The sequence below is a fragment of the Hoplias malabaricus genome, chromosome X1, assembly GCF_029633855.1.
Source record: "Hoplias malabaricus isolate fHopMal1 chromosome X1, fHopMal1.hap1, whole genome shotgun sequence".
NCBI lineage: Eukaryota > Metazoa > Chordata > Actinopteri > Characiformes > Erythrinidae > Hoplias > Hoplias malabaricus.
The window spans coordinates 18,201,457-18,225,510 of NC_089818.1; the positions used below are offsets into that span (position 1 = coordinate 18,201,457).

The 24,054-nt window shown below is 43.4% G+C and overlaps 1 long non-coding RNA gene across 2 annotated transcripts; it reads right to left on the reverse strand.

Annotated features, from left to right (window-relative positions):
- Window positions 1–434: 434 nt before the first annotated feature.
- LOC136675339 (uncharacterized) lies at window positions 435–23,307 on the reverse strand. 2 transcript variants are annotated; one of them, XR_010796171.1, is made up of 3 exons: window positions 23,169–23,307; window positions 11,883–11,976; window positions 435–642 (listed from the first exon to the last, which is right to left on the reverse strand). It is a non-coding gene; the product is annotated as an uncharacterized lncRNA (long non-coding RNA). The 2 variants fall into 2 exon arrangements; XR_010796172.1 differs by lacking the exon at window positions 23,169–23,307 and adding an exon at window positions 18,345–18,460.
- Window positions 23,308–24,054: the final 747 nt, after the last annotated feature.

The window sequence follows — 24,054 nt, forward strand, 5'->3', positions numbered from 1 at the left end:
AACATGCTTTGCTAGTGCATGTGTGTGTTTGAGAGAGAGAAAGAGAGAGAGAGAGAGAGAGAGAGAGAGAGAGAGAGAGAGAGAAAACATAAATGTGTATTAGCATGGTAGCATGTATGAGAGAGTGCAAAACTGCATGTACGATGAGCTTATGGAGACAGAAAAAAGCAAATGTGTATAGATGTTAGCTTGTTAGCATGTATGGCTGTGTGTGTGTGTGTGTGAGAGAGAGAGAGAGAGAGAGAGAGAGAGAAAGAGAGCTGAAATGTATATTAGCACGTTAACTTGTGAGACCGCTTGTTTGTGTGTGCTTGTGTGTGTTTGCGTGAGGTCATTTGGCTCGCGGCTGGGGGGCTAGCTTGGGTGATCCTGCATCAGTCTCTCTTTCCTCATATTGATTTCTCTCTGGGCTCCAGAGGTGCTGCTGACCGAGGGGGGGTTCAGGCTACCTCTCAGGCCCATGACGGCTCACCCTGGCTGGCCTTAGTGCGCTAGCTCACTCCCCAGGCTGGAAAGAGGAGGAAGATAGCAGGAGAGCCCCCCGGCGATCACAATCTGAGTCGGACAACTCCGAGTTCATCCATCTATCGCTATCCATCCTTCATCTCACACCTCCCACTCCCTCGCTCCTCTCTTTTTGCTCTGCAGAACAAAAAGGAAAACAAAGAAAAAGAGAGAAGGATTTAGAGATATGTTCAACAATGTATAGCTTCATGTACAGGATCATACTTAAAGATTAGCTATAATTTAGCTGAAATACAATAAAAATCATGTGCAATTCTATTTATAAGCATTTACCTAATTAAATTCAAAATGGCTGCTACTGTCTTTATTAATGTCTATGAAAGCATTATTCAAACAATGGCTACAACCTTATAAAACTTAACACTGTTTGAACAGTGTTATAATTTAAGTTTACAGTTTTCATAATGCCAATTAGCCTAAGCTTACAGTTATTATTAGCTACATTAGTCTTGTAGCAAAATCAAGAGACACAAGAAGGACACTAAACATGTCCTGGCTGATGGACTACATTTAGTTTCAAGGTAGTCTTTTTATTTTTTGTTTTCCCCCAAATTGGTACAATAGGGAATCATTCAGGATGGTTGCTACAGGTTTTAGTTATGTAGTTTACATTTCTCTACTTCTGCACAGTGATGGAAACCACGTAAATGAGTCTTTTTGAAATTACTTAATAACTGGGCACCAGTTGAGGTCAGTATGACAATGAATAGAATTTAAATGGTTGCTAATCAGCATAAGTTTAAAGTACAGTTGAATCTCTACCTACGAACTTGATCCATTCCGTGACGTGGTTCGTAAGTGGAAAAGTTAGTTTCTCGAGTCAATTTTCCCCATTTAAAATAATGGAAAAGCAATTAATGTGTTCCAGCCCCCACCCCGAAAGTCACCCTTTTTGCACTGATATATGTTTACAACACTCTCAAATTAGTAAAAATGTAGCATGTAGCGTTACTAAAAATAAAAGAGAAATACAGTGGTAACAGTAATAAAAAAGAAATAAAAAAGTTATAAGTGGTTACACATCGCTACCTTGAAGACGTGACGACTGGCTGGAGGAGTAACACGGGCACTGGCTGTATGACGGGAGGGGGGGGGGGTGGAATAACGGAGAGTAGGCGGGTGAATGTGGGGAGACGAAGCGTAGATACGGCTTAACCTAGCACGAATTTCGATGTCTGCTATTTACGCTAATGCTAAATTGCTAAAGCTACAATTTGCTAATCTTAAAAGCTCACTCAAGTCTGGGCGCTGGGAGACTCGCCTATTGGGGTCAGTGGCCATTTCCCGCCGTCGGCTCGGTGGAGGCCCGGGTTCGTTTCTAGAGTCATGGTTCGTTGGTGGAGGCAAAAAAATTCAAATGCCCGGTTCGTATCTTGGAAAGTTCATTAGTAGAGGTGTTCGTTAGTAGAGGTTCCACTGTACTTGATTGGTAGGGTATCATTCATTATATAATGCAAACTTAGAATGCCCAACATACATTGGTTTATTGACCATATACTGGGCCCAGTAGAGTCCACAGGGATGTAAATACAGACGTTTAAAATGGCTGCCACTGTTTTTAATTATACAGGGTATAATGTATCCTGGATATGTTTGAGTAGAAATATAAAAATAATGCCAGAAACCACACCAGAAAGTCTATCAGAGCTTATTTAACAACTTGACACAATTTAGTGAAAGTCTTTTTTGGAATGCAGAACAATGCTAATTAATATTAGCTTTCCATTACTTGTAGCTCAGTCATAAACTAAAGCTGCACAACTCACTTGGCTTAGTACCTACACTTATGGGGAAATTATGTAATTCCCCAAACTACATACCAAGCCATAGGTAGTGTTGAGTATTTTATGCTAAGCACTTTCATGCACACTGTGTTATGTGGGAGCATGTGGCTGAAGGGGGGTTTGGTGCGAGCTGGGTGTTTCAGACACAATAACTCCATTCACGGGGTTCAGACATGGGTGTTAACTCTCTGTCCATGTGGGACAATGGAGCTCGCTAACATTCACACTTCCCTCACCCCACTGTTAGCTTAGGCCTAGCGCCTGTCCAGCCTTGAGGAAAGCAGCTCTATTGTACTAAGTGTGGATGGATGGCTGGGATGGAGGGACGGATGAAGGGTGGGAGGGAAGCCCTGGAGGTGAATGGAAGAGTGGGGTGAAAAGCAGGGTTGGGGGGGGGGGTGGTGTTGGTCTGTCTGCCAGTGAAAAGGGGGCTAGTTTTTGGCCCATGGCTTTGGACTTGCCTTGGAAGGACAAGGGGAGGAGAGAAAGTTGTAAATATTATGAGTCAGGATCGTAAGAGGAGAGAGTGGAGTGCTATGAACATCACTGTTAGAAACTAGGTTTTTAGGCTGTTATAAAAAGTTTTCAATTACATTGATCTTAGTTAAATGCAGTTCTGTAATAATATGAGCATAAACATGTATCAGGAAGCACCAAGAATCCAATAATCTTGAACTGTTTGAAGATTCCAAGTTAAATTTTTTTGATAGAAAAGGGCTTGAGGGGCGCTGAAGCTTTCCACTTTGCTGTTGCTTTTGTTACTTTGCTGCTCATTAATTTTTATAGGTCTTCACAAGAACTGTCCAAAAACTTTCCAAACATCTGCAAGAGCAAGATTTCTACAAGAGCAGCATACAGCACACGAGCATCTGGGCCCCAGGCTGCATCAATACGGATGGTGTAAAGGGTCAAAAAAAAAACAAACTACTTCTTATAGGTTACATTCTTAACTTTCACAGCGCTCATTAAAATACAAACCTAATTTCATTGGCCGCAATATCAGGTGTTATTTGGGTTTTATTGCCTTTAAATGAACATTTTTTGGCCATGATAGTGAAGTCTTTGATCTTGGTATGAATTCTGAAGACTTGTGTGTTATCAGAATGCGCAGTAAGCCTGGTAGAGCACTTGACAAGGGGAAAACAGGGTGGGGAATGAGGGAGTGATAGAAGAAATGAGAGACAGAGAGAGAGAGGGGTGGGGTGGGGGTTGGAGTTTTCAGGTGTGTGAGATGAAGTAGGTGTGAAGCAAGAGTCCTGCAGGGCCTCTGGCTCTCTGTTTCATGCTGGAGCTGAAGTAAAATGAGTGAGGAGTGCGAGACATCTATCTCTGATAGCATCTAGAGGATACAGGCCTGATAACGCCAGAGAGCGAGAGAGGACAGGAAAGAATTCTGAGAGAGAGAGAGAGAGAGAGAGAGAGAGAGAGAGAGAATAGTAGTGGGAGATCAAGGTATACATGATAAGGAAGTAACCCACAGGTTCTAGCTTTTAAAGATGTACTCTGGCATATCTCCCAGATCTGTATCATACAGTCAGTTACCACAGGTAATAAGTTCAATGTGTTTCCCTGTGCTTTGTGGAGGCACAGGAAGGAGACCTTGCTATAGGTTGGTAGGTGTAGCATGGTTGTTAACACCGCTGCCCTTCATTTTACACACAGGGTTCAATTCCCAGCTCGGGCAGGAAAACCCAGGACACTTTGAGAACGAGTCTTACTGAAACTGTAAATAACGGTCAATATTAGCGTCTGCAAAATGTCATGCAGATATTACACATCAAAATGCAAATGTTTAAAGGCCCCTGCTCATGGCATGTTTTGTTGATTTCAGTGTAAATAGGTTAAGACCTACTCTACAGAGAACAAACTCATATGCAGCAATTCTCTGAGGATCTGAACGTACAGGTTTTTTTCTGACTTTCATGTATTTGCAATAAATGAAAGGAGCCAATTTTTTCTCACTTTTCCTTTTGTGTATTATCATGCTCCACACACACACACACACACACACACACACACACATTTTAAATACAGCATTCAAAACCTCATATGTCTAAGGCGTCCAAACTTGTAGCAGAAGCCTATGGGAAGAAGCTGAAACTGTGAAACTGTTTTTTTTTAGATAAAGCTTTGTAATCCTTCTGTGGACAACTGCATTAACATTTCAGCATCTCTTCACTTTAAACAGAACATGGCAACCTTGCAGGTGGCCAACTCACTCCCAGTGCACTCTCTCTCTCTCTCTCTCTCTCTCTCTCTCTCCCTCTCTCTCTCTCTCTCTCCCTCTCTCTCTCTCTCACACACACACACACACTACTCTCTACCCTAACTGCTCTTTATTTGTTTCCCCTCTGGTTAACTCCAACAATTTGTCACCATAGCAACCTCCCCTCCTCTCCTCTGCATCCCTCACACCGGGCCAACCTCAGGGAGAGGGAGAGAGAGAGAAACAGGAACAAATGATCAAAACAAATGTGTGTGTGTGTGTGTGTGTGTGTGTGTGAGAGAGAGAGAGAGAGAGAGAGAGAGAGAGAGAGAGAGAGCGAGAGAAAGTATTTTGAGGTACTGATATTTGCTGATGTAAGTGCACACTGAGATATACACTTAAAGCAGGTGGTCAAAACCCAAGACGTATCAGAGTTTCAGAATTTCTGAGTCCAGCCTGTGAGCTATTTTTAGAGCATAATGAACGCAGTGATCTCTTTAAAGTTTAAAGTTTTTTTGGTAGGTGAAAAGCAGGCGGTTAAGTAGGTTAAAGCAAATAAAAGATGTAACCAATACTACAGTAAGAAATCCCCAATAGGAAGACTGGAGACTGGTTGTACCAATTAAATTATAGGCTCCTTAATTATCTTAAAGAGGGCTGTGAAAGTTAAAGAGGCCTAAAATCATTCACTGAATGCCTGAGATTTTATCCAGTTGAGGGTCGCAGTGGGTCTGGAGTTTACCCGGCACAAGGCAGGAACACACCCTGGAGGAGTGTGTCAGTCCTTCGCAGGGCGACACACACTCACACATTCACTCATACACACGTAGGCGGATAGTGTTGAGTAGCCAATCCATCTACCAATGTGTGCTTTTGGACTGTAGGAGGAAACCCACACGGACATGGGGAAAACACTCCAAACTCCCAGGACCCTGGAGCTGTGTAACAGCAACAACACTCCCTGTTGTTGAAGGCCCAAACTCACTGTATGTAAAGCACTAAGTTACTGTGGTAGAATTCACAGTGGTAGTGTTTTATGTTATCGCTCTCTCTCACTCTCTCTTTCCTGATTCTATAACCTCACTGGCATGATAGTGCCAAGCTTCACACACACACACACACACACACACACACACACACACACACACACACACACACACAGACAGACAAAGAGAGAGAGTGAGAGAGAGAGGCTATTGATCGAGGAGCTGCAAACAGAAAAGAGCTTAGAGCCACTGTTCTCTACTTTAACACTATGTTCCCTACACCATCACCACCACCTAAACATTTCATAACCCCAACAGTACAGCAGCAGCAGTGTTCTGGCCTGGGTTCAGGCCTCATCTGAGACCATGGCCGGTGTGGAGGTTGGTCACGTCCAGTTACTATACACTCTGTCAGGACTCTGTAGGCCAGTCAAGTTCTCCCACACCAAACTTCCTCATCTTTGTCTTCATTGACCTTGCTTTGTGCACTGGTGCACAGTCATGTTGGCTTAGAAAGGGTTCATCCCCAAACTGTTCCCACAAAATTGGGAGCATGAAATTATCCAAAATCTCTTGGTATGCTGAAGCATTAAGAGTTCCTTTCACTGGAACTAAGGCTGAGCCAAACTCCAACACCATAATCCCCCCTCCAACAAAATTTACACTCGGCAAAATCCCGTCAGACAAATGCTGTTCTCCGGGTAACAGCCAAACCCAGACTCATCCATTGAAATGGCAGACGGAGAATCATGATCCGTCAAACCAGAGAACATGTCTCCAATGCTCTAGAGTCCAGTGGCGGCGTGTTTTACACCACTGCATCCGACATTTTACATTGCGCTTGGTGGCTTGGATGCAGCTGCTGGGCCATGGAAACACATGCCATGTAGCTCTCTACGAACAGTGCTTGAGCTAGTCGAAGGCCACGCGAAGTTTGGAGGTCTGTAGAGATAGACTCAAGGCAACTTCTGCGCACTATGTGCCTCAGCATCTGCTGGCCCCACTCTGTCATTATATGTGGCCTACCACTTTGTAGCTGAGTTACTGTTGTTCCCACATGCTTCCACATTGTTATAATATCACTGATAGTTGACTGTGAAATATTTAGTAGCAAGAAAATTTCACAACTGGTACCAGGCTGGAATTCCCTGCGACCGACCCATTTATTCACAAATGTTTGTAGAAGGAGTCTGCATGCCTTGGTGCTTGGTCTTTTACACCTGTCGTCATGGAAGCGATTGGAACCTGAATTCAATATATATTTATTTTTATATGGTCGCTCTTGTTCTTTGGACAGTGAGGATATACTGCAAGGTTCACAAGTGAGATATTCCACATGTTCCTTGCAGAATAAACATTTTTTTTACAATGCCCCTTTGTTTGACCATTGCCACAAGAACGAAAGCTGGTGGAGAGTGGGAATCACCTGCGCCAGTTAAAAAAAGTTACTAGCATCTCATCTCGTGCTTCTTTTCTCCTTCAAAAGACAGACAGAGAGAGAGAGAGAGAGAGAGAGAGAGAGAGAGAGAAAGAAACAGAGAGCGAGAGAAGGCCATTGAAGCCATACGGCAATTCTCTGGACGCCTGAACGGTCTATACATTCCCGCACAAAGCAGGCACTGATTGGCACTAAGCATCCTCGCATTGAACTAATTAGAGGGAGTCCTCTGCTATTCTTCATTTCCATTTGAATCCGAGGGAGAAAAAGGGAAGAAAGAGGGAGGGAAAGGGGGGCAACACGCTGATTTGTATTTGCTCAAAGGACGGGGTCTTGTGTCTTTGAGTTTTCCAGGAACATAAAGAAGGGTAAACAAGGCATGGGGGAGCTAATTGAGCGTGACGCAGATAGTGGGGGCACCCTGGTGAAAAGAGGGCTAGCGGACGCTAGCGCTGCCCAAGGCCCTGCTTTGGCGCTAATGACCGCTGCGTTATGCTAATAATGCTAATGTGGAAGAAGCGGCGGATCCGAGAGGGACGGAAAAGCTCCTTTTACTTTCACGAGCATGTTTGCGAGGCACCTTTGATATCGCGCTCTCGTAACTCACCACCCTGACAGAACAAAGCTATAAACCTGGCAGATAAAGAGCGAGAGGAAGCTGTTGTTTCACAAGTTACAGCTGCTGATGCTTCCCCTGTGGACTGGAGAGCTAGTATCACCGGCTTAGAATTCATTAGTGTTCATTAGGATGCTGGGCATAGTGCCAGATAATATGCAATCACTAATAACAATACAGACAGCACGCTATTTTTCCAACAGACTGCTTGGTGCTGTGGCTAAATCCACGAGTGTAACCCTCCAGTTCAATGATGGATGGGACAACTGTGGATACATAAGCAGCAAACTGACAAAAGCAAAAGTGGAATACGTTAAATGCCAGTGATTAAAGAGGGAATCCATATTTGCGCGTCCTCGATTGTATGTTCTTCTAAACTTGGGTTTATATATAAATATATATATATATATATATATATATATATATATATATATTATATATATATATAAATGCATTCTGTTTAGGCTTCTCACAGTGATAACAAAACATATTTTTAATGAAAAATAATGATATAGGGTCAAATTGAGGTTAATCAGATTAATGTAATTAATCGCAAATAACTTCTCAAAGTAATATAATGAATAACAGCTAATAACTAATAATCATCTGACAGTTTTTCTGGATTTCTGAATATTTCTTCCATGTTCAAAGAAGTGGGAATACTCCAACACCAACCCCCACCCCCATTCCTTGTGTCCCTCGCACACACACAAACACACACTCATACCATCAGTTGGCCCCCCATTATGGACATAGATCAGAGATCTTATTGAATGTTCAGCAGAAAGACATTCCAGCTAAGTTGCTATGTGTTCCATTAACAACACCCCTACACACACACACACACACACACACACACACACACAGACTTGTTCTTGACTCTGAGACAGTCCATGTGCAAGGCCAAGTGTAGCCAGGCTAGTGGATGTTAATGTCACTCACTGTCTCTTTGTTTTCAGGGACTAGTTTGTATCAATATCAATAATATGAATTATTAAGTGTTCTGTAGTCCAGTACTTTTCAGATTAATTGAATGATCACAAGCAAAACAAGTAACAATTGATCTGAGGGTCTGTTTCCCATTGTCAGAGACCAGAAAGAAATCTCATTAATATCATTATATTTATTGAGAAGGTGAATTGTACCTTTATTTTTAATTTTTCAAATTACACAACGATGACATCTGAAACACTTAGAATGAGCTAACAACGTAGACACCATCACATCAGCTCCACCATTACTTATACTGTGATTTTAGAGAATTAATAATGATTTATTGATTGTTAATAACATTTTTATTACGTGTTTGTGGCTTTAGTGAATTTATTACTAATGTGTTTGTTAATGTCTACATTTTATTATAATTATTATTACTTTAACATTACATTTCAATGTATTTTCAATTTATTTTTTATTGCAGTGGATGTGTTAATAGTGAATTTATCATTGATTTTGTGTTTTTAATGAGTGTGTTATTCATTTTTTTCTGTGTGTAAATTTATTACAAGTGTTTGTGTTATAGGTGTGTGGTTTTAGATCGTCTACCGTCGTACCACCACTAAAGATCCAGACAGAGTAGATACGGAAAAAGCGTTTAATCATAATAAGCTAAGAGTGAGCGTACATTTAAACTGATTTTTTAAAATGAGAAATCGTGGCAGCCCTCTCTTCAAAATCCCACACTCCTCTGACCCACTTTTGGGATCCTCTGGTTACCGAAGGACCTTTCAGTAAAAGGAAATGAGACATGAGTTTGAGAAGATCTCAGAAGGTACAAAGAACCTCAATATAATATAAATGCTTCAAACTAAATGTATAGATTTTTCGAGAAGCATTTGGAACCCTTTAAAATAATCAGCGTAATTATGGCGTAATGTGGCCTAGTTGTCTAAGAAAGGGGCAGGTGTCCGTCAGTGTACGTTCTAGACATTCTGTGTGTGTGTGTCTAGCTCTGTCTCTCTCTCAGACAGCTCGTTAATTTGCACGCGGTGGATATTTTCTGTGCTCTATGTATATATTAGCCGTGTGACGTGACCCTTACAGACGGAGCGACTGTTTGGTGTCTGGCCGGGCGTGGGAAAAAGGGCTCCCCTCTTTTCACAGCTGCCTCTCGCTCTGCACCCCACCAGAGGAGGCCCACCAAAAAAGAGCCCCCTCCTCAGACCCCTGGACCCCCACCCTCCACTACCACGCTCCTCATCCTTCACCCCCCCCCCCCCCTTCTCCATTCAGTCTCCAGTCTGCTCCCTTTCAAACCCCCCCCCCCCCCCCCCCACCTCCTTCCTCATCGCCCTTCATAAATACATCTCATTATTCAAGCTCTAGTTTGCATAGAAATGTTAAAGAGGCCCAGCCTCAGTGTTTCTCTTTCCCCCAACAGACCAAACACACGCATTTACACTAGTGTGGGTTACTCTAGATATTCTACACCATCTCAGCTGGAGATGTGTGTGTGTGTGTGTGTGTATGATAAATATACGGTAAACACAGTGTATTGGTGTAAAACTGCATTCCAAACACACCTGTTGTTTACAGTCATGTGTAACGCTTGTTCATTTCTGTGATGACAAAATAATCATGTTTTGGAAAGTTAGGTTTAACTCAATTATGAAATGTGTGTTTTGGAAAGAATTAACAGAAAAAGTACATAACTTTCCATATTTATTAATGTTTGAGACTCTCACTATTTACACGTTATTTATTTGCATTTTAGTAAACGCTTCAAAAACCCAGATAACTTCAAAGGAGAAGCAAATGTGATCTGTTTATCTGTCAGTGTCTGTTTATAAATACTACACTTAAAAATCTAACTGAATATTTTGATCTTTTATATCTTTTTTATCTTTTTAATAAATGACTGACTTGTAGTTAATAGTAACTCAGCTGTAAGAGAGAATCTGGAGAAGGGTGGGGGTAAGACTGGGTCTCAGTGTTTCCTCAGTGACACATTAGAAACGTTTTTTTAATATTGACATTTATTTATTACTTGTCGTATTTATTTTTAAATAATGTGTCATCTGTTCCTCAAACAAAGGTAAAAACATCTGTTTGTATTTGGAACAGACTTTAAATAAACTACAAGCTAAGCACAAATTAGTTTATTATTGTGAGGTCTCAGATGACTATGAATCTAAGCTGAAATCAGCTGTTTGTGTTTATTATTGTGCCCCCCCCCCAGCCATCTCCTCATTCTCCACATTCATTTATAGAGGTTCACCTGCTACCAGACCACTTTATGTGAAACAGCATTTACACTTGAATTTATATCCTGTGAATCCCTCCAATCTGAGATTTACTGAGCACTTACCGTCTGAATTTATACCACCTTTGTTTAGTCTGAGTTTACACCCTCTGAGTTTAGACAACCCAAATACCTTCAGTCTGAATTTCTACCATCCGTAATTACATCTGAATACACACTGTCTGAATTTACTACGGTTAAAATGTACACGATATTTCACTGTCTGTCTGTTTCCACAATATGAATTTACACCATCTGCATTTCTACAAGCTGCACTGACATCATCTGAATGTAATCTAGAGGGTAAATGCATATTCTTTGGTACAATAAAGGCTCCAAAATCATTGGTTTAAACAGTATACTAAATAAATAATAGTATTTTATAGGTTTAGTGCCATTACATTATGTGCAGTCTCCTCAGAGAACTATCTATTGGAGCTCCTTACGATTCCTGTACAGTTTCATTTCTGTAAACAGACACATGATCTCCAGCGAGGGCAGGTACAGGTGTTGTATGTTTAGCGCTTGATAAATGACACTTCAGCTCATCACAGATATCCTGGGTCTGGCTCCTTGATTCGAAAGGATATGGTGCCAGTGTTTAACACTTAGCTTTGAATACAGAAATCACTCCAAACAAAGAGAAAATCAAGCATGTCCACAATGGACAGAGACCTCCAGCACCATGATTAACTCTACTACAACGTCTTTATAGAATACATCTAATAAATATAACCCTGTGACCTCAGTGTCTCACAACAATACATCGTCTTAAAACTAAAGAGAGGAGCTGTAGCTAATAATAAAGCGATGTAGCTATGGCTTTACAGTATGTTGTGGTGGTTTCTGTCTCATATAATGGTGTCTAGTCAAAGTCTTTCTAATGTATGCAGTGTACAGTGTAATAATTCAGCTTCGTAATAGATTAGAAAATGACTTCAATTTTTATATTTGTTATTATACTTTTAACCCCCATATTGTCCATCCCTTATTTGGAGGGTTAGTTTTATCGTTCTGTAGCTGTGGGCTTCATTAAGCAGAATCCTTGCGTTACTGTAATAATAATGTTCGTATAAACTGTTTCACCTGTCGTTTGGTTCAGTCGCTGGTCGGTGGGACAGTGCTGGACAGTGCTCTGATGAAGCCGGTGATGAATGATCTTACTCCACTTCGATACAAACTAAAACCACAAGAAGAAAGGGTTAATATTCTGGATAATATTTCAAACGATGAAAATACACCAGTGTAATTCAAATAAATAATAAAATATTATTTGGTGCTGTACATGCGCTTTCAAAAATAGGGTTTTCTTTGTTTTTTTTTGTCTTTGGGTGTAAAGTTTGACGTAAATAATCTAAAATTTAAAGAACATCCACTTGAAGTACAGGCTGTAAAAAGAAACCTTAAACTGGTGAACATTTACAATTCAGCGTATTGCATTGTAACCAAAGTGTGTTACAGAAATAGTTAATTTAATATGAACGTGGTCAAGTCAAGAACACAAACAAATACCTGTGACTTTGTATTAATGACTTTTAAAAGTCTATTTTTAATTCTGTTTCCTGTAAAATAGTGTTAGACCAGGTTTACAGCTCCTTTACTGCTTTGAGTGGCTATGCTCCATTATTAAAAGAAGGAACTGGAATAAACAAGAGTTTGTAAAGTGTCCCCATCACCTGCTGGAACAGACAACACTTGGCGCCATGTGATGCAGACGTTTGCAACCAATCGATTCCAAACGGCATTAGACGACCTCACTGTGTTTGTAACAATGAGAATAAACTTCAAACATCAGACGTCAAACAGTGCAGATGTTTGGAGCTAATTTAAGAGATTTTGTTTTAATTTTCCAGCACTGTCAGGAAAAAAGGCCCCTTTCCTGGTCTCACTGTGGTCACTGAAGGGTAATGGAAATGGACCCTCAAAGGTGCATTAATGGGCTTAAAGTCCAGCTGTGTTCTCTAACGCTGCAGTGGTTGATCAGAGTCTGAAATTAAGAAACATCTGACACAGGAGAGATTCTCATTGTCCTTTTTCACCTGAAGAAACTTGGGATTTAAGAGTTACAAAGACAACTCAAGCCCAGAGTTGAGGGCTATATGTAGGAACATCCCTAAGCTCTTTTCCTACTGGACACTGACCTGAGGCTAAACAGTTTGGTGAAAAACATCCTATGATCCTTTGTAACAAATGGAGACCAGAGCTCGGCCAAAATGAAGATGCTTTAAACAGATGTTAGCCAAAATGCCATAATTCGTCTTTCCAAACACCACACGTCACCAGTGGTCAGCTGAGCCCGCGCCTCCGTTGCTGTCCGTTCAGCACCGCTGACCGGCAGTGGCCATAGGGAGTCACTCGTTCTATTTGTGACGGGCTATGATCGCGCGGGATGTGAGCGGTGCGCGAAACGCCACCTCAAACCCCCCACGTGACGCGCGAGCCTCGCACCAATCGCCGCGCGCGCCACCGTTAACCGCTTCGGCGCTGCTGCCATACAATGAACCCACACAAAAGACCGACGCCAAGAAACCGACTATCGTCAACACGCAATAAACACCCTCCGTACACGTGCCCGACCGTCGTGAGCGCGCGCCACATGCACGGTGCCGGAGGGTGTGGAGGTGGTGGGGGGGTGAGGCGTCTCGTGCCGTAATATCCGCAGCGCACGTGCATGAAGTGTATATGCAAGCAGCAGCCCTAATGAAGCTGATGATGGTGATGGTGACGAGGATGATGAGGATCCAGGTGTTGATGATTGTGTCCTCAGCTCGAATGGCCCCCTCGTGAGCCTCGTGCTCCTCTCCGTGAGTCTCGTGGATCTGTCGTGAAGCGCGTGGGCTCAGTTTCTACATTCGGTTCTCTAGCTTTATGATATTTCATAAACTCATACAGCTAGATAACCAAAGACAGAAACTAACCCGCCAGGGGTCTTAAAGGGGCCGCGCGCGCGCACGCCGCGCTGCGTCACGTGGTGCAGCCGCACTTGCTGGCGCGCGAGGGGCGCTCTCTCCTTCCCTCCCTCCCTCCCTCTCTCTCCCTATCACACACACACACACACACATGCTCGAGCGTGGGGTTATATCCTTAACATTAAAACCAAGACTCATGAAAAACTATAAATAAAATATAAAATAAACGTTTATAAACCTTTTGATTGTTTACATTGTTGGGGCTCCAATAGTGTGCGAGCACCATGAGCTGGTCCACAGTATAAACAATAAGGCAAAGGTTAGTGAAGGGTTAATTTCTTTAAAAAATAGTGATTTCCCTCCTCATGCTCCATAAAGACTGCATGGCTGTGGAAGAAGGTTGCCATGGAGTCTCTCCATTTTGAAAGGCCTTTGTTTTGCGTTTGAGGCCGGTATTATGATCACCTTATGAGTAGAAGAGGACTAGAGTTAGGGTTTAGGGTTAGACAAGAACAGAATGTCAAAGTAAAGTCCCCACAAAGCATGGATATAAACATGTGTGTGCACCAGCTTTCACTTTCATTGTGGAGACCAACATCTCATTCCTCAGTTTACAAACCCAACGTTGTGGGGACTTGTCTTCCTTGTGGAAACCATGACATTTACCATTGCATTTTCAGGTGGAGATGTGTTAAAGTTAGTCTAAGCTTCATATTAGAGATACATTTACACTAAGGCTAAGGGGTAGGGTTGGGTTAGGGGTTAGGCTTAGGATGAGAGTATTAGGGTAAGGGGTGTGTTTAGGGCATGACCCCAAAAGACGAATGTCAATCAATGTAATGTTCCCAAAATGCATGAAAACAAACTCCCAACATATACAGCCTTCACCAAATGTGGGGCCATCCGTGTTAATGAAGACCTCCCCTCAGTCCATACAGTCCATGTATAGAAACTAAACAGCCTGTTTTGCAGTCTTTATGATGTCACAGCCACCACCTCACTTACATCTGCCTATTCACTCTACGCCAGTTAAGTCCTATCCATTCACAGCCTTTTGGAATGAGGCGCCACGAACAGCAGCCAATGGGATGAGATGTCATTGACTTACGTCAATCTTAAAGGCACAGTAATAGAAATAGGCCAGTCACAGTGACACAGGACACACCACACCGCATTCAGCCGGACACGGTGACACAGGACACACTGCACACAGCCGGACACAGTGACACAGGACACACCACACCGCACTCAGCCGGACACGGTGACACAGGACACACTGCACACAGCCGGACACGGTGACACAGGACATGCCACACCTCACACAGCCGGACACAGTGACACAGGACACACCACACTGCACACAGTCGGACACTGTGATACAGGACACACTGCACACAGCCGGACACAGTGACACAGGACACACCACACTGCACACAGTCGGACACTGTGATACAGGACACACTGCACACAGCCGGACATGGTGACACAGGACACATAGCACACAGCTGCACATGCTGACACAGGACACACCACATCACACACAGCCGGACACGGTGACAGTGGACATACCAAACACAGCCGGACACGGTGACACAGGACACACAGCCGGACATGGTGACACATGATACACGCACACAGTCGGACACGGTGACACAGTACACACAGCCGGACATGGTGACACATGATACACGCACACAGTCGGACACGGTGACACAGTACACAAAGCGCACAGCCGGAAACGGTGACACAGGACACACCACACAACACACAGCCGGACACAGTGACACAGGACACACCTCACACAGCCGAACACGGTGACACAGGACACACCTCACACAGCCGGACAGGGTGACACAGGACACAACACACAGCCGGACACAGTGACACAGGACACAACACACAGCCGGACACAGTGACACAGGACACAACTCACACAGCTGGACACGGTGACACAGGACACACCTCACACAGCCTGACACAGTGACACAGGACACACCTCACACAGCCGGACACAGTGACACAGGACACAACACACAGCTGGACACGGTGACACAGGACACACCTCACACAGCTGGACACGGTGACACAGGACACACCCCACACAGCCGGACACAATGACACAGGACACACCCCACACAGCCGGACACAATGACACAGGACACACTACACACAGACGAACAAGGTGACACAGGACACACTACACACAGCTGGACACTGTGACACAGGACACACTGCACACAGCCGGACATGGTGACACAGGACACACCACAGCACACACAGTCAGACACGGTGACATAGGACACAACGCACACAGTTGGACACAGTGACACAAGACACACTGCACACAGCTGGACATAGTGACACAGGACACACCGCACACAGCTGGACATGGTGACAAAGGACACACCATAGTGCACTTAGCCAGACACAGTGACACAGGACACACCTCACACAGTCGGACATGGTGACACAGGACACACTGCACACAGCTGTACACAGGACACACCACACCGCACAGAGCCGGACACGGTGACACAGGACACACCGCACACAGCTGTACACAGGACACACCACAGCACACACAGTCGGACACAGGACACACCTCACACAGCCGAACACAGTGACACAGGACACAACACACAGCCGGACACGGTGACACAGGACACACCTCACACAGCTGGACACGGTGACACAGGACACACCGCACACAGCTGTACACAGGACACACCACACCGCATTCAGCCGGACACGGTGACACAGGACACACTGCACACAGCCGGACACAGTGACACAGGACACACCACACCGCACTCAGCCGGACACGGTGACACAGGACACACTGCACACAGCCGGACACGGTGACACAGGACATGCCACACCTCACACAGCCGGACACAGTGACACAGGACACACCACACTGCACACAGTCGGACACTGTGATACAGGACACACTGCACACAGCCGGACACAGTGACACAGGACACACCACACTGCACACAGTCGGACACTGTGATACAGGACACACTGCACACAGCCGGACATGGTGACACAGGACACATAGCACACAGCTGCACATGCTGACACAGGACACACCACATCACACACAGCCGGACACGGTGACAGTGGACATACCAAACACAGCCGGACACGGTGACACAGGACACACAGCCGGACATGGTGACACATGATACACGCACACAGTCGGACACGGTGACACAGTACACACAGCCGGACATGGTGACACATGATACACGCACACAGTCGGACACGGTGACACAGTACACAAAGCGCACAGCCGGAAACGGTGACACAGGACACACCACACAACACACAGCCGGACACAGTGACACAGGACACACCTCACACAGCCGAACACGGTGACACAGGACACACCTCACACAGCCGGACAGGGTGACACAGGACACAACACACAGCCGGACACAGTGACACAGGACACACCTCACACAGCCTGACACAGTGACACAGGACACACCTCACACAGCCGGACACAGTGACACAGGACACAACACACAGCTGGACACGGTGACACAGGACACACCTCACACAGCTGGACACGGTGACACAGGACACACCCCACACAGCCGGACACAATGACACAGGACACACCCCACACAGCCGGACACAATGACACAGGACACACTACACACAGACGAACAAGGTGACACAGGACACACTACACACAGCTGGACACTGTGACACAGGACACACTGCACACAGCCGGACATGGTGACACAGGACACACCACAGCACACACAGTCAGACACGGTGACATAGGACACAACGCACACAGTTGGACACAGTGACACAGGACACACTGCACACAGCTGGACATAGTGACACAGGACACACTGCACACAGCTGGACATAGTGACACAGGACACACCGCACACAGCTGGACATGGTGACAAAGGACACACCTCACACAGCCAGACGCGGTGACAAAGGACACACCACAGTGCACTTAGCCAGACACAGTGACACAGGACACACCTCACACAGTCGGACATGGTGACACAGGACACACTGCACACAGCTGTACACAGGACACACCACACCGCACAGAGCCGGACACGGTGACACAGGACACACCGCACACAGCTGGACACGGTGACACAGGACACACCGCACACAGCTGTACACAGGACACACCACAGCACACACAGTCGGACACAGGACACACCTCACACAGCCGGACACGGTGACACAGGACACACCTCACACAGCTGGACACGGTGACACAGGACACACCGCACACAGCTGTACACAGGACACACCACAGCACACACAGTCGGACACTGACACAGGACACACCTCACACAGCCGAACACAGTGACACAGGACACACCACACCACACACAGTTGGACACGGTGACACAGGACACACCACACGCAGACAGACACAGTGACACAGGACACACAGCACACACTGCACACAGCTGGACACAGTGACACAGGACATACCACACGCAGACAGACACAGGGACACGGGACACTCAGCCGGTCCTGTGTTGGGACGCTGTTAGCTGCTATAAACATTATGCTTCCAATTAGCCCAGGCTTTAAAACATAAGGCTGTGTGCGCGCGAGGAAGCCCACCATCTGCATCGCATTCACCCACCGGACTCTCGCGCGGCCCCCATTACTTCCACACTTTTGCCTCTGAATGACACGGTAATCCAGACGCGCGAGCCCGAGGGCTTCTTCTAAACTCCGGCTCCTTTTCCTCAGCATTCAGCATGGCAGCGCGCGGGGAAGACTTTCAGCGTCGAGTGCACGAGCCACAGGGTACTCACTCGTGTCCCCGCCCCTCTCTCTCTCTCTCTCTCTTTCTCCCCTCCTCTCTCTCTCTCTCTCTCTCTCGCAAACACACACACACACACACACACTATAAACAATGTTGTAAGACTGAACTGAAGCTTTTATCATAAATATCCCCCTCTCTCACTCACTCACTTACTCACTCACCCTTAACAATGCTGTAATACTGTATTTAAACTTTTATTGTAATTATCAAGATCCTACTTCTCTCTCTCTCTCTCTCTCTCCACAAAAATGTGAATTAATTAAAGAAAGCCTGATATAAATTATGATATTATTACGAATGTGTGGTTCTCAGTCTGATCTGTGTGGACCACGTGCTCGCGCTGTGGAGGCGCGCGTGAAAACTCCAAACTAATGGCGGTGATTAACATAACAATACAATTACCACGGCGAGGGGCTGCTTCTGAAACATTGAAATTTCAGCGCGAAGATGGCCTCGATATTCAGCAAACACCTCATCACTGTAACACCGTCCGGCCACTGACCACTGAGTCCATTTACACACTTCACTTCAATAAAGATACGGAGAATGCCCAGATTACACTGAGATATTAATGCTGTCATTTTACTGTGAATCCCACTGATCACTGGGTCTGAATTTACAGTAACCACAGTGCTTGACTGACGAGGCACGTGCACACAAACTGTGACGTGCAAAAGTTTGGTCACGCCGGCTCCAAATGGAAACCACACGCAAACTGAGATTCACAAAATATAGAACAACATGGAAAAAACACGCCGCTTTTACGTTTTATTAAATTCAGCAAATAAACAAATTTAGTAAAATGTGCCTCACGCCTGTTACACCGTGTCTGACCCTGCCCTGCTTCCAGCGCGAGAATGTGCTGTTATACTGAGAACATGGTTCTTCAAGAGTTTCTGATTAAACACGATGGTTCTATTTGGAAACACAGGTTCTATATAGAACCATTTGCATGCTTAGATTGTTCGTTGTGAGGTGCGACTATGTAGGTTATTCAGGTTGTGATACTACACAGAACCACTTTCAAAACGGTTGCAGAACCATATACAGCACATTCTCTGTCCGTCAGAAGAACCACTGGCAACATTAACTTAATCAGGAACCCTCGAGGAACCATCTTTTTTTTAAGTGTGTTTAATATAAAAGACTCTAACTAAAATATTTACGTAAATATTTATCTCAATATTCAAAAATAATTCAATTCCACTAAATATAAATCAACGAAAATGCCATTCCCTGCAGCTGACAAACAAGTCCCACGCACGTGCACACGTGCTTCAGCACGCTCGTGGGTTCTTACCCACAATGCAATGCTCAACGTTCGCCTGCATACGTAAGGTTTACAAAATGGAATGAACCAAAAACACGTGTGGAGGGGAAGTACGATGCCATCGACCTCTACAGGAGCAGTGGGCCACGCGGGCCCTTCTGATTTACACCATGTATTTAATCATAATTTAGTAAAAAAAATAAATGACAATAAAAAAGTCCCTTCCCAGTACATTTCCGTGTGTGCACAGTGCACGAGACTGAGCTAGAACCCAGAAAGTCACGTGCGGGATGGAAAGCCAATTTCAATTAGATTTTCATTTCATCCAGGCGTTTAAAAGTTTCTTTTTGGCCTCTAGGAATATTAATTACAACAATAAAACACATATCCCACAGCGGTTACAGCGGAATAAGTTCACCGTGTACTCAACACGGACTCTAAATGCGGTTTACAGACTAATCTACCCCTGTATGATGCACACTTTCTGTACGCACTCTGTGATGTTCTGAAGATGTGTACACACCACGTTTACACGTGCACCATGTCTATAAACAACTTAATATCTATTTACACTCCAAATTAATTGCTGGAATATTCAGTAAAGCCCTGCAGTATTTTTAAAGACAACTGTAAACCTACATTTCAAAATACGTTTGTATTATTTACTCTGATTCTGTCACTTTCAGTGATATAGCTAGAATCCCGTCGTTTTCCATTTTGTTTTATATATATATTATGTGTGTGTGTGTGTGTGTGAGTGTTTATTTCTAATGGGATATCTGAGGCCTGTTTCTAAACACTAGCGAAATATAAGGATAATAATTATTAACATTAACATTATTATTATTGTGATTTATACCTGTTCACCTTGCTTTATCGTTGTCCACTTCAGTATATTTTGTATTATTTGTGTTAAGATTGTTATGAATTACACCTAATTCTGGTGGAAGTGTGTGTGTGTGTTTTCAGTACAGGTGGAAACCATCCAAATCATGTTGGAATGCATCTATAATTCCTAGTCCATGAAATAACAGCGCGTTGGGACCTGTAGCGAAAAAGTGACAAAACAAACAAAAAAACAAACCAGGAAAGGGTTAAATAAGAAATATAGAACGTACAGAATAAGATGCTGTACTTGGGATTATTCTTAGAGAAATATCTCTTTGGTAATAGATTATTATTTGGTAGCCATTATATAAATGTATATAAATCCTACATTATTTTATACTTGCACTTGTTAATATCTGTTTTGAACGCTGCACTTTAGAGTCAAGTGTTCCTTTTAAGGCTACAATAAAATAAAAGTCTTCATTGACTGCACTGACTCGGGTCACAGCTTCACGGTGGGTTTGAGGGGGTTTAAGGGCCTGCTGTTGGAGCTCGAACGCTGTCCTCGGTGCTGAAGCCCAAAACATATGAACACATTCCCTTTATCTACATTTCTCCAACCTCATCTTATCCCGGTGAAGATGCGGCGACAAGAAGCGCGCGGGAAATAATCTGATAACAGAAGAATATTAATACACAGATACAGCGCGAGACTGTGGCCTACTGCGAAGCTCTTTAGCTGTGTGGTATTTCAGTGATAAGTGTGTGTGTGTGTTACGATAATATATTTTCAAGAGCCAAAAGATAAGAATCTCAATTTCCATCTGAAATTTAACATTTTTTAATGTCTGTATTTCTTTCATGTTTAAATCAGATATTAAATATACATTTACCTCTGTATTTTATTGACATTAATATTACATTATTAAAGCCTGTTTCTTTAGGAGGCCTTAACACAGCGGAAATCTAAACTTTCAAGTGTGTGAGTTTAAAACGCTAAAATGGAAAAAACGTAAACACGAATAACGACAAGCAAAGAATGGAAACACTAGCGTTTGTTTTTATGACATGGTCTTCCCTGCATTCGCGGGCTTTAAGGCCTAGCACCTGTTGAACTGTGTGGGATCATTTAAGGGAAAAATAAATCTTGGATGCAAGTAAATCCACGAAAATAATCTACACAAACACCTTCACGAAAAAAATACGCAAAGATAAAATATATGTTTTGCGTACTAGTCTTAAGAAAGAAACGTTACCAGACGTGTTAAAGTCTATTAAAAATTAGAATCAAAAAATCATTTCATAATGTACAATTACTATTTTACTATTTTACTATTTTTAAAAAATTAAATTTCATTACTAGAAACGTACGTATTCAAAAGTTCAAAAGCAAGGCCACAAACATCCTCAGATGAGGCACAATCTATTTCTACCCCCCCCCCCCCCCCCCAAAAAAAAAACGAAATCCTCCATGAAAGGAGCCTGAGAAAAAAAATCTTCCCACAAACAAGTGACCGAGAAAAATTAGTCGCAAAGAAAGAAGTCAACATCAAGTTCAACAGCGAGCTGTTCCTTATTAGCATCAGAATAGCGGCTTGCGGAGCTGCTTCCCTGAACATCACTCACTCCTCGCTCGGGGCCGAGGGGAATGGAAGTCACCAACACACAGTTTAGCGTTTTTTTTTTCACGACTTTCTATGGCCCTTCTTATCCAAAATAACAAAAGCATGATTTATTTGCTTGGCTGCATTTAGCATAAAGCTAGTATGCTAGCATGCTAGTTTTTGTTTTTTTTAATTTATTGGTTTTCAGTTAAAGCAGTTCACATTCTAAAACATATCGATATTTATGCAGATACATGTAAACAGGCAGATATACAGTCAAGCTTCGACATCTGTCAAATATTAAAAGTGTCTACAGAGAACACACACAAATATTTTGTTTTAAATTACAACTGGTTTGGCGAATTTAAAATACTGGGGACACTACTCTGACACACACACACACACATACACACACACACACACACACACATGCACACACATGCACACACACACACACACACACACACACACGTATATATATATATATATATATATATATATATATATATATATATATATATATATATATATATAGTAAAAAAAATCGCCGTATGTATAATTTCCCAGAATGCATTTGAGAAAATTAGTAACACGAGTTGCCGAGGTGTATCCAAACTTTTGCATGCGATTGTATTCTCGTCCACATGACCAAATTCAAAGCCATTTTCATTGGACTAATTTCGCATAAAGTACGCTATGCTTATTGTCTGTTTTGCTTTGTTTATTTGAATGCAAAACAGTTCACACTGAAAGTAACGACAATTCCAGAACTGCTCCGATCTGCAGCGAGCGGTCTGAAGAAATAATATCAATAATAATAATAAAAATTAATATTATATCAACAATAATAAATATTTAAAAGGAATTCAATAGCACGTGAAATGTGTCCACGCTCGCGCTGGAACCGGGCGCGTGTGGAGCGGACGCTAAGCTCACCGAGGCCGAAGAATCTCGAGATCTCCACGCAGAAAAGCCACCGGGTCCTCGCTCGCAGCTTTCGGCTTCAACTCCTTATGCTTTCACTCTATTCCCAGGGATTTACTATGTACTTCTTTTTCTAAAAGCTCAGTGACGAGAGAGAGAGAGAGAGAGAGAGAGAGAGAGAGAGAGAGAGAGAGAGAGAGAGAGAGAGACTGGCTGCCGTGCGACAGAATGAAATAGAGAGTGAGCGAGGAGGATAGATGAAGAAAGGAGAGAGAGAGAGAGAGAGAGAGAGAGAGGGCGGGGGAAAGGGAGGAGGTAGAGAGCTACCCATCAATCTTAAGAAGGATTAAATATTTCAGAATAAACATTGTAAAAATCCGTCAGCCAATTAAATTCAAGAAAGAGAACAAAATCCAAAGAACTCAATTTCTAATGAAAACGCGTCGCTGCATCGACACAGCAGCGCTCCTCCTGACTTTGTTACTTAGTTTGTTTGTAAATATAAATTTTGACTGGATGTTTTTTTTGTTTGTTTGTTCCGTTTGGAAGGCCTCAATGGGACTGACCACGAAACGTGTGTCTAATTTGGAGCTGTTATTTTGTAATAAATATATTTGTTCATTATAATTGTCTGTCCCCTGTGCATTTATTTGCTGTCATAATATTATCATTTTTTGTGCTGTAGTTGTTTTTATAATTTGTAATAATTTTAAAGAATCTGAAATACCGTTTCTCCTTTACACTGTGATCAGTTTTTACGGTGAACAACAACAACACTCAGGAAATACTCGGAAATATTTCTGAAATCTAATCTCGCGATCTTTCATTCAGAATTAAGAGCGGTTTCCTTCTCATGTGAATCTGCCATTTTGAAATTTTGAAAAAGGTTTGCCTTCAC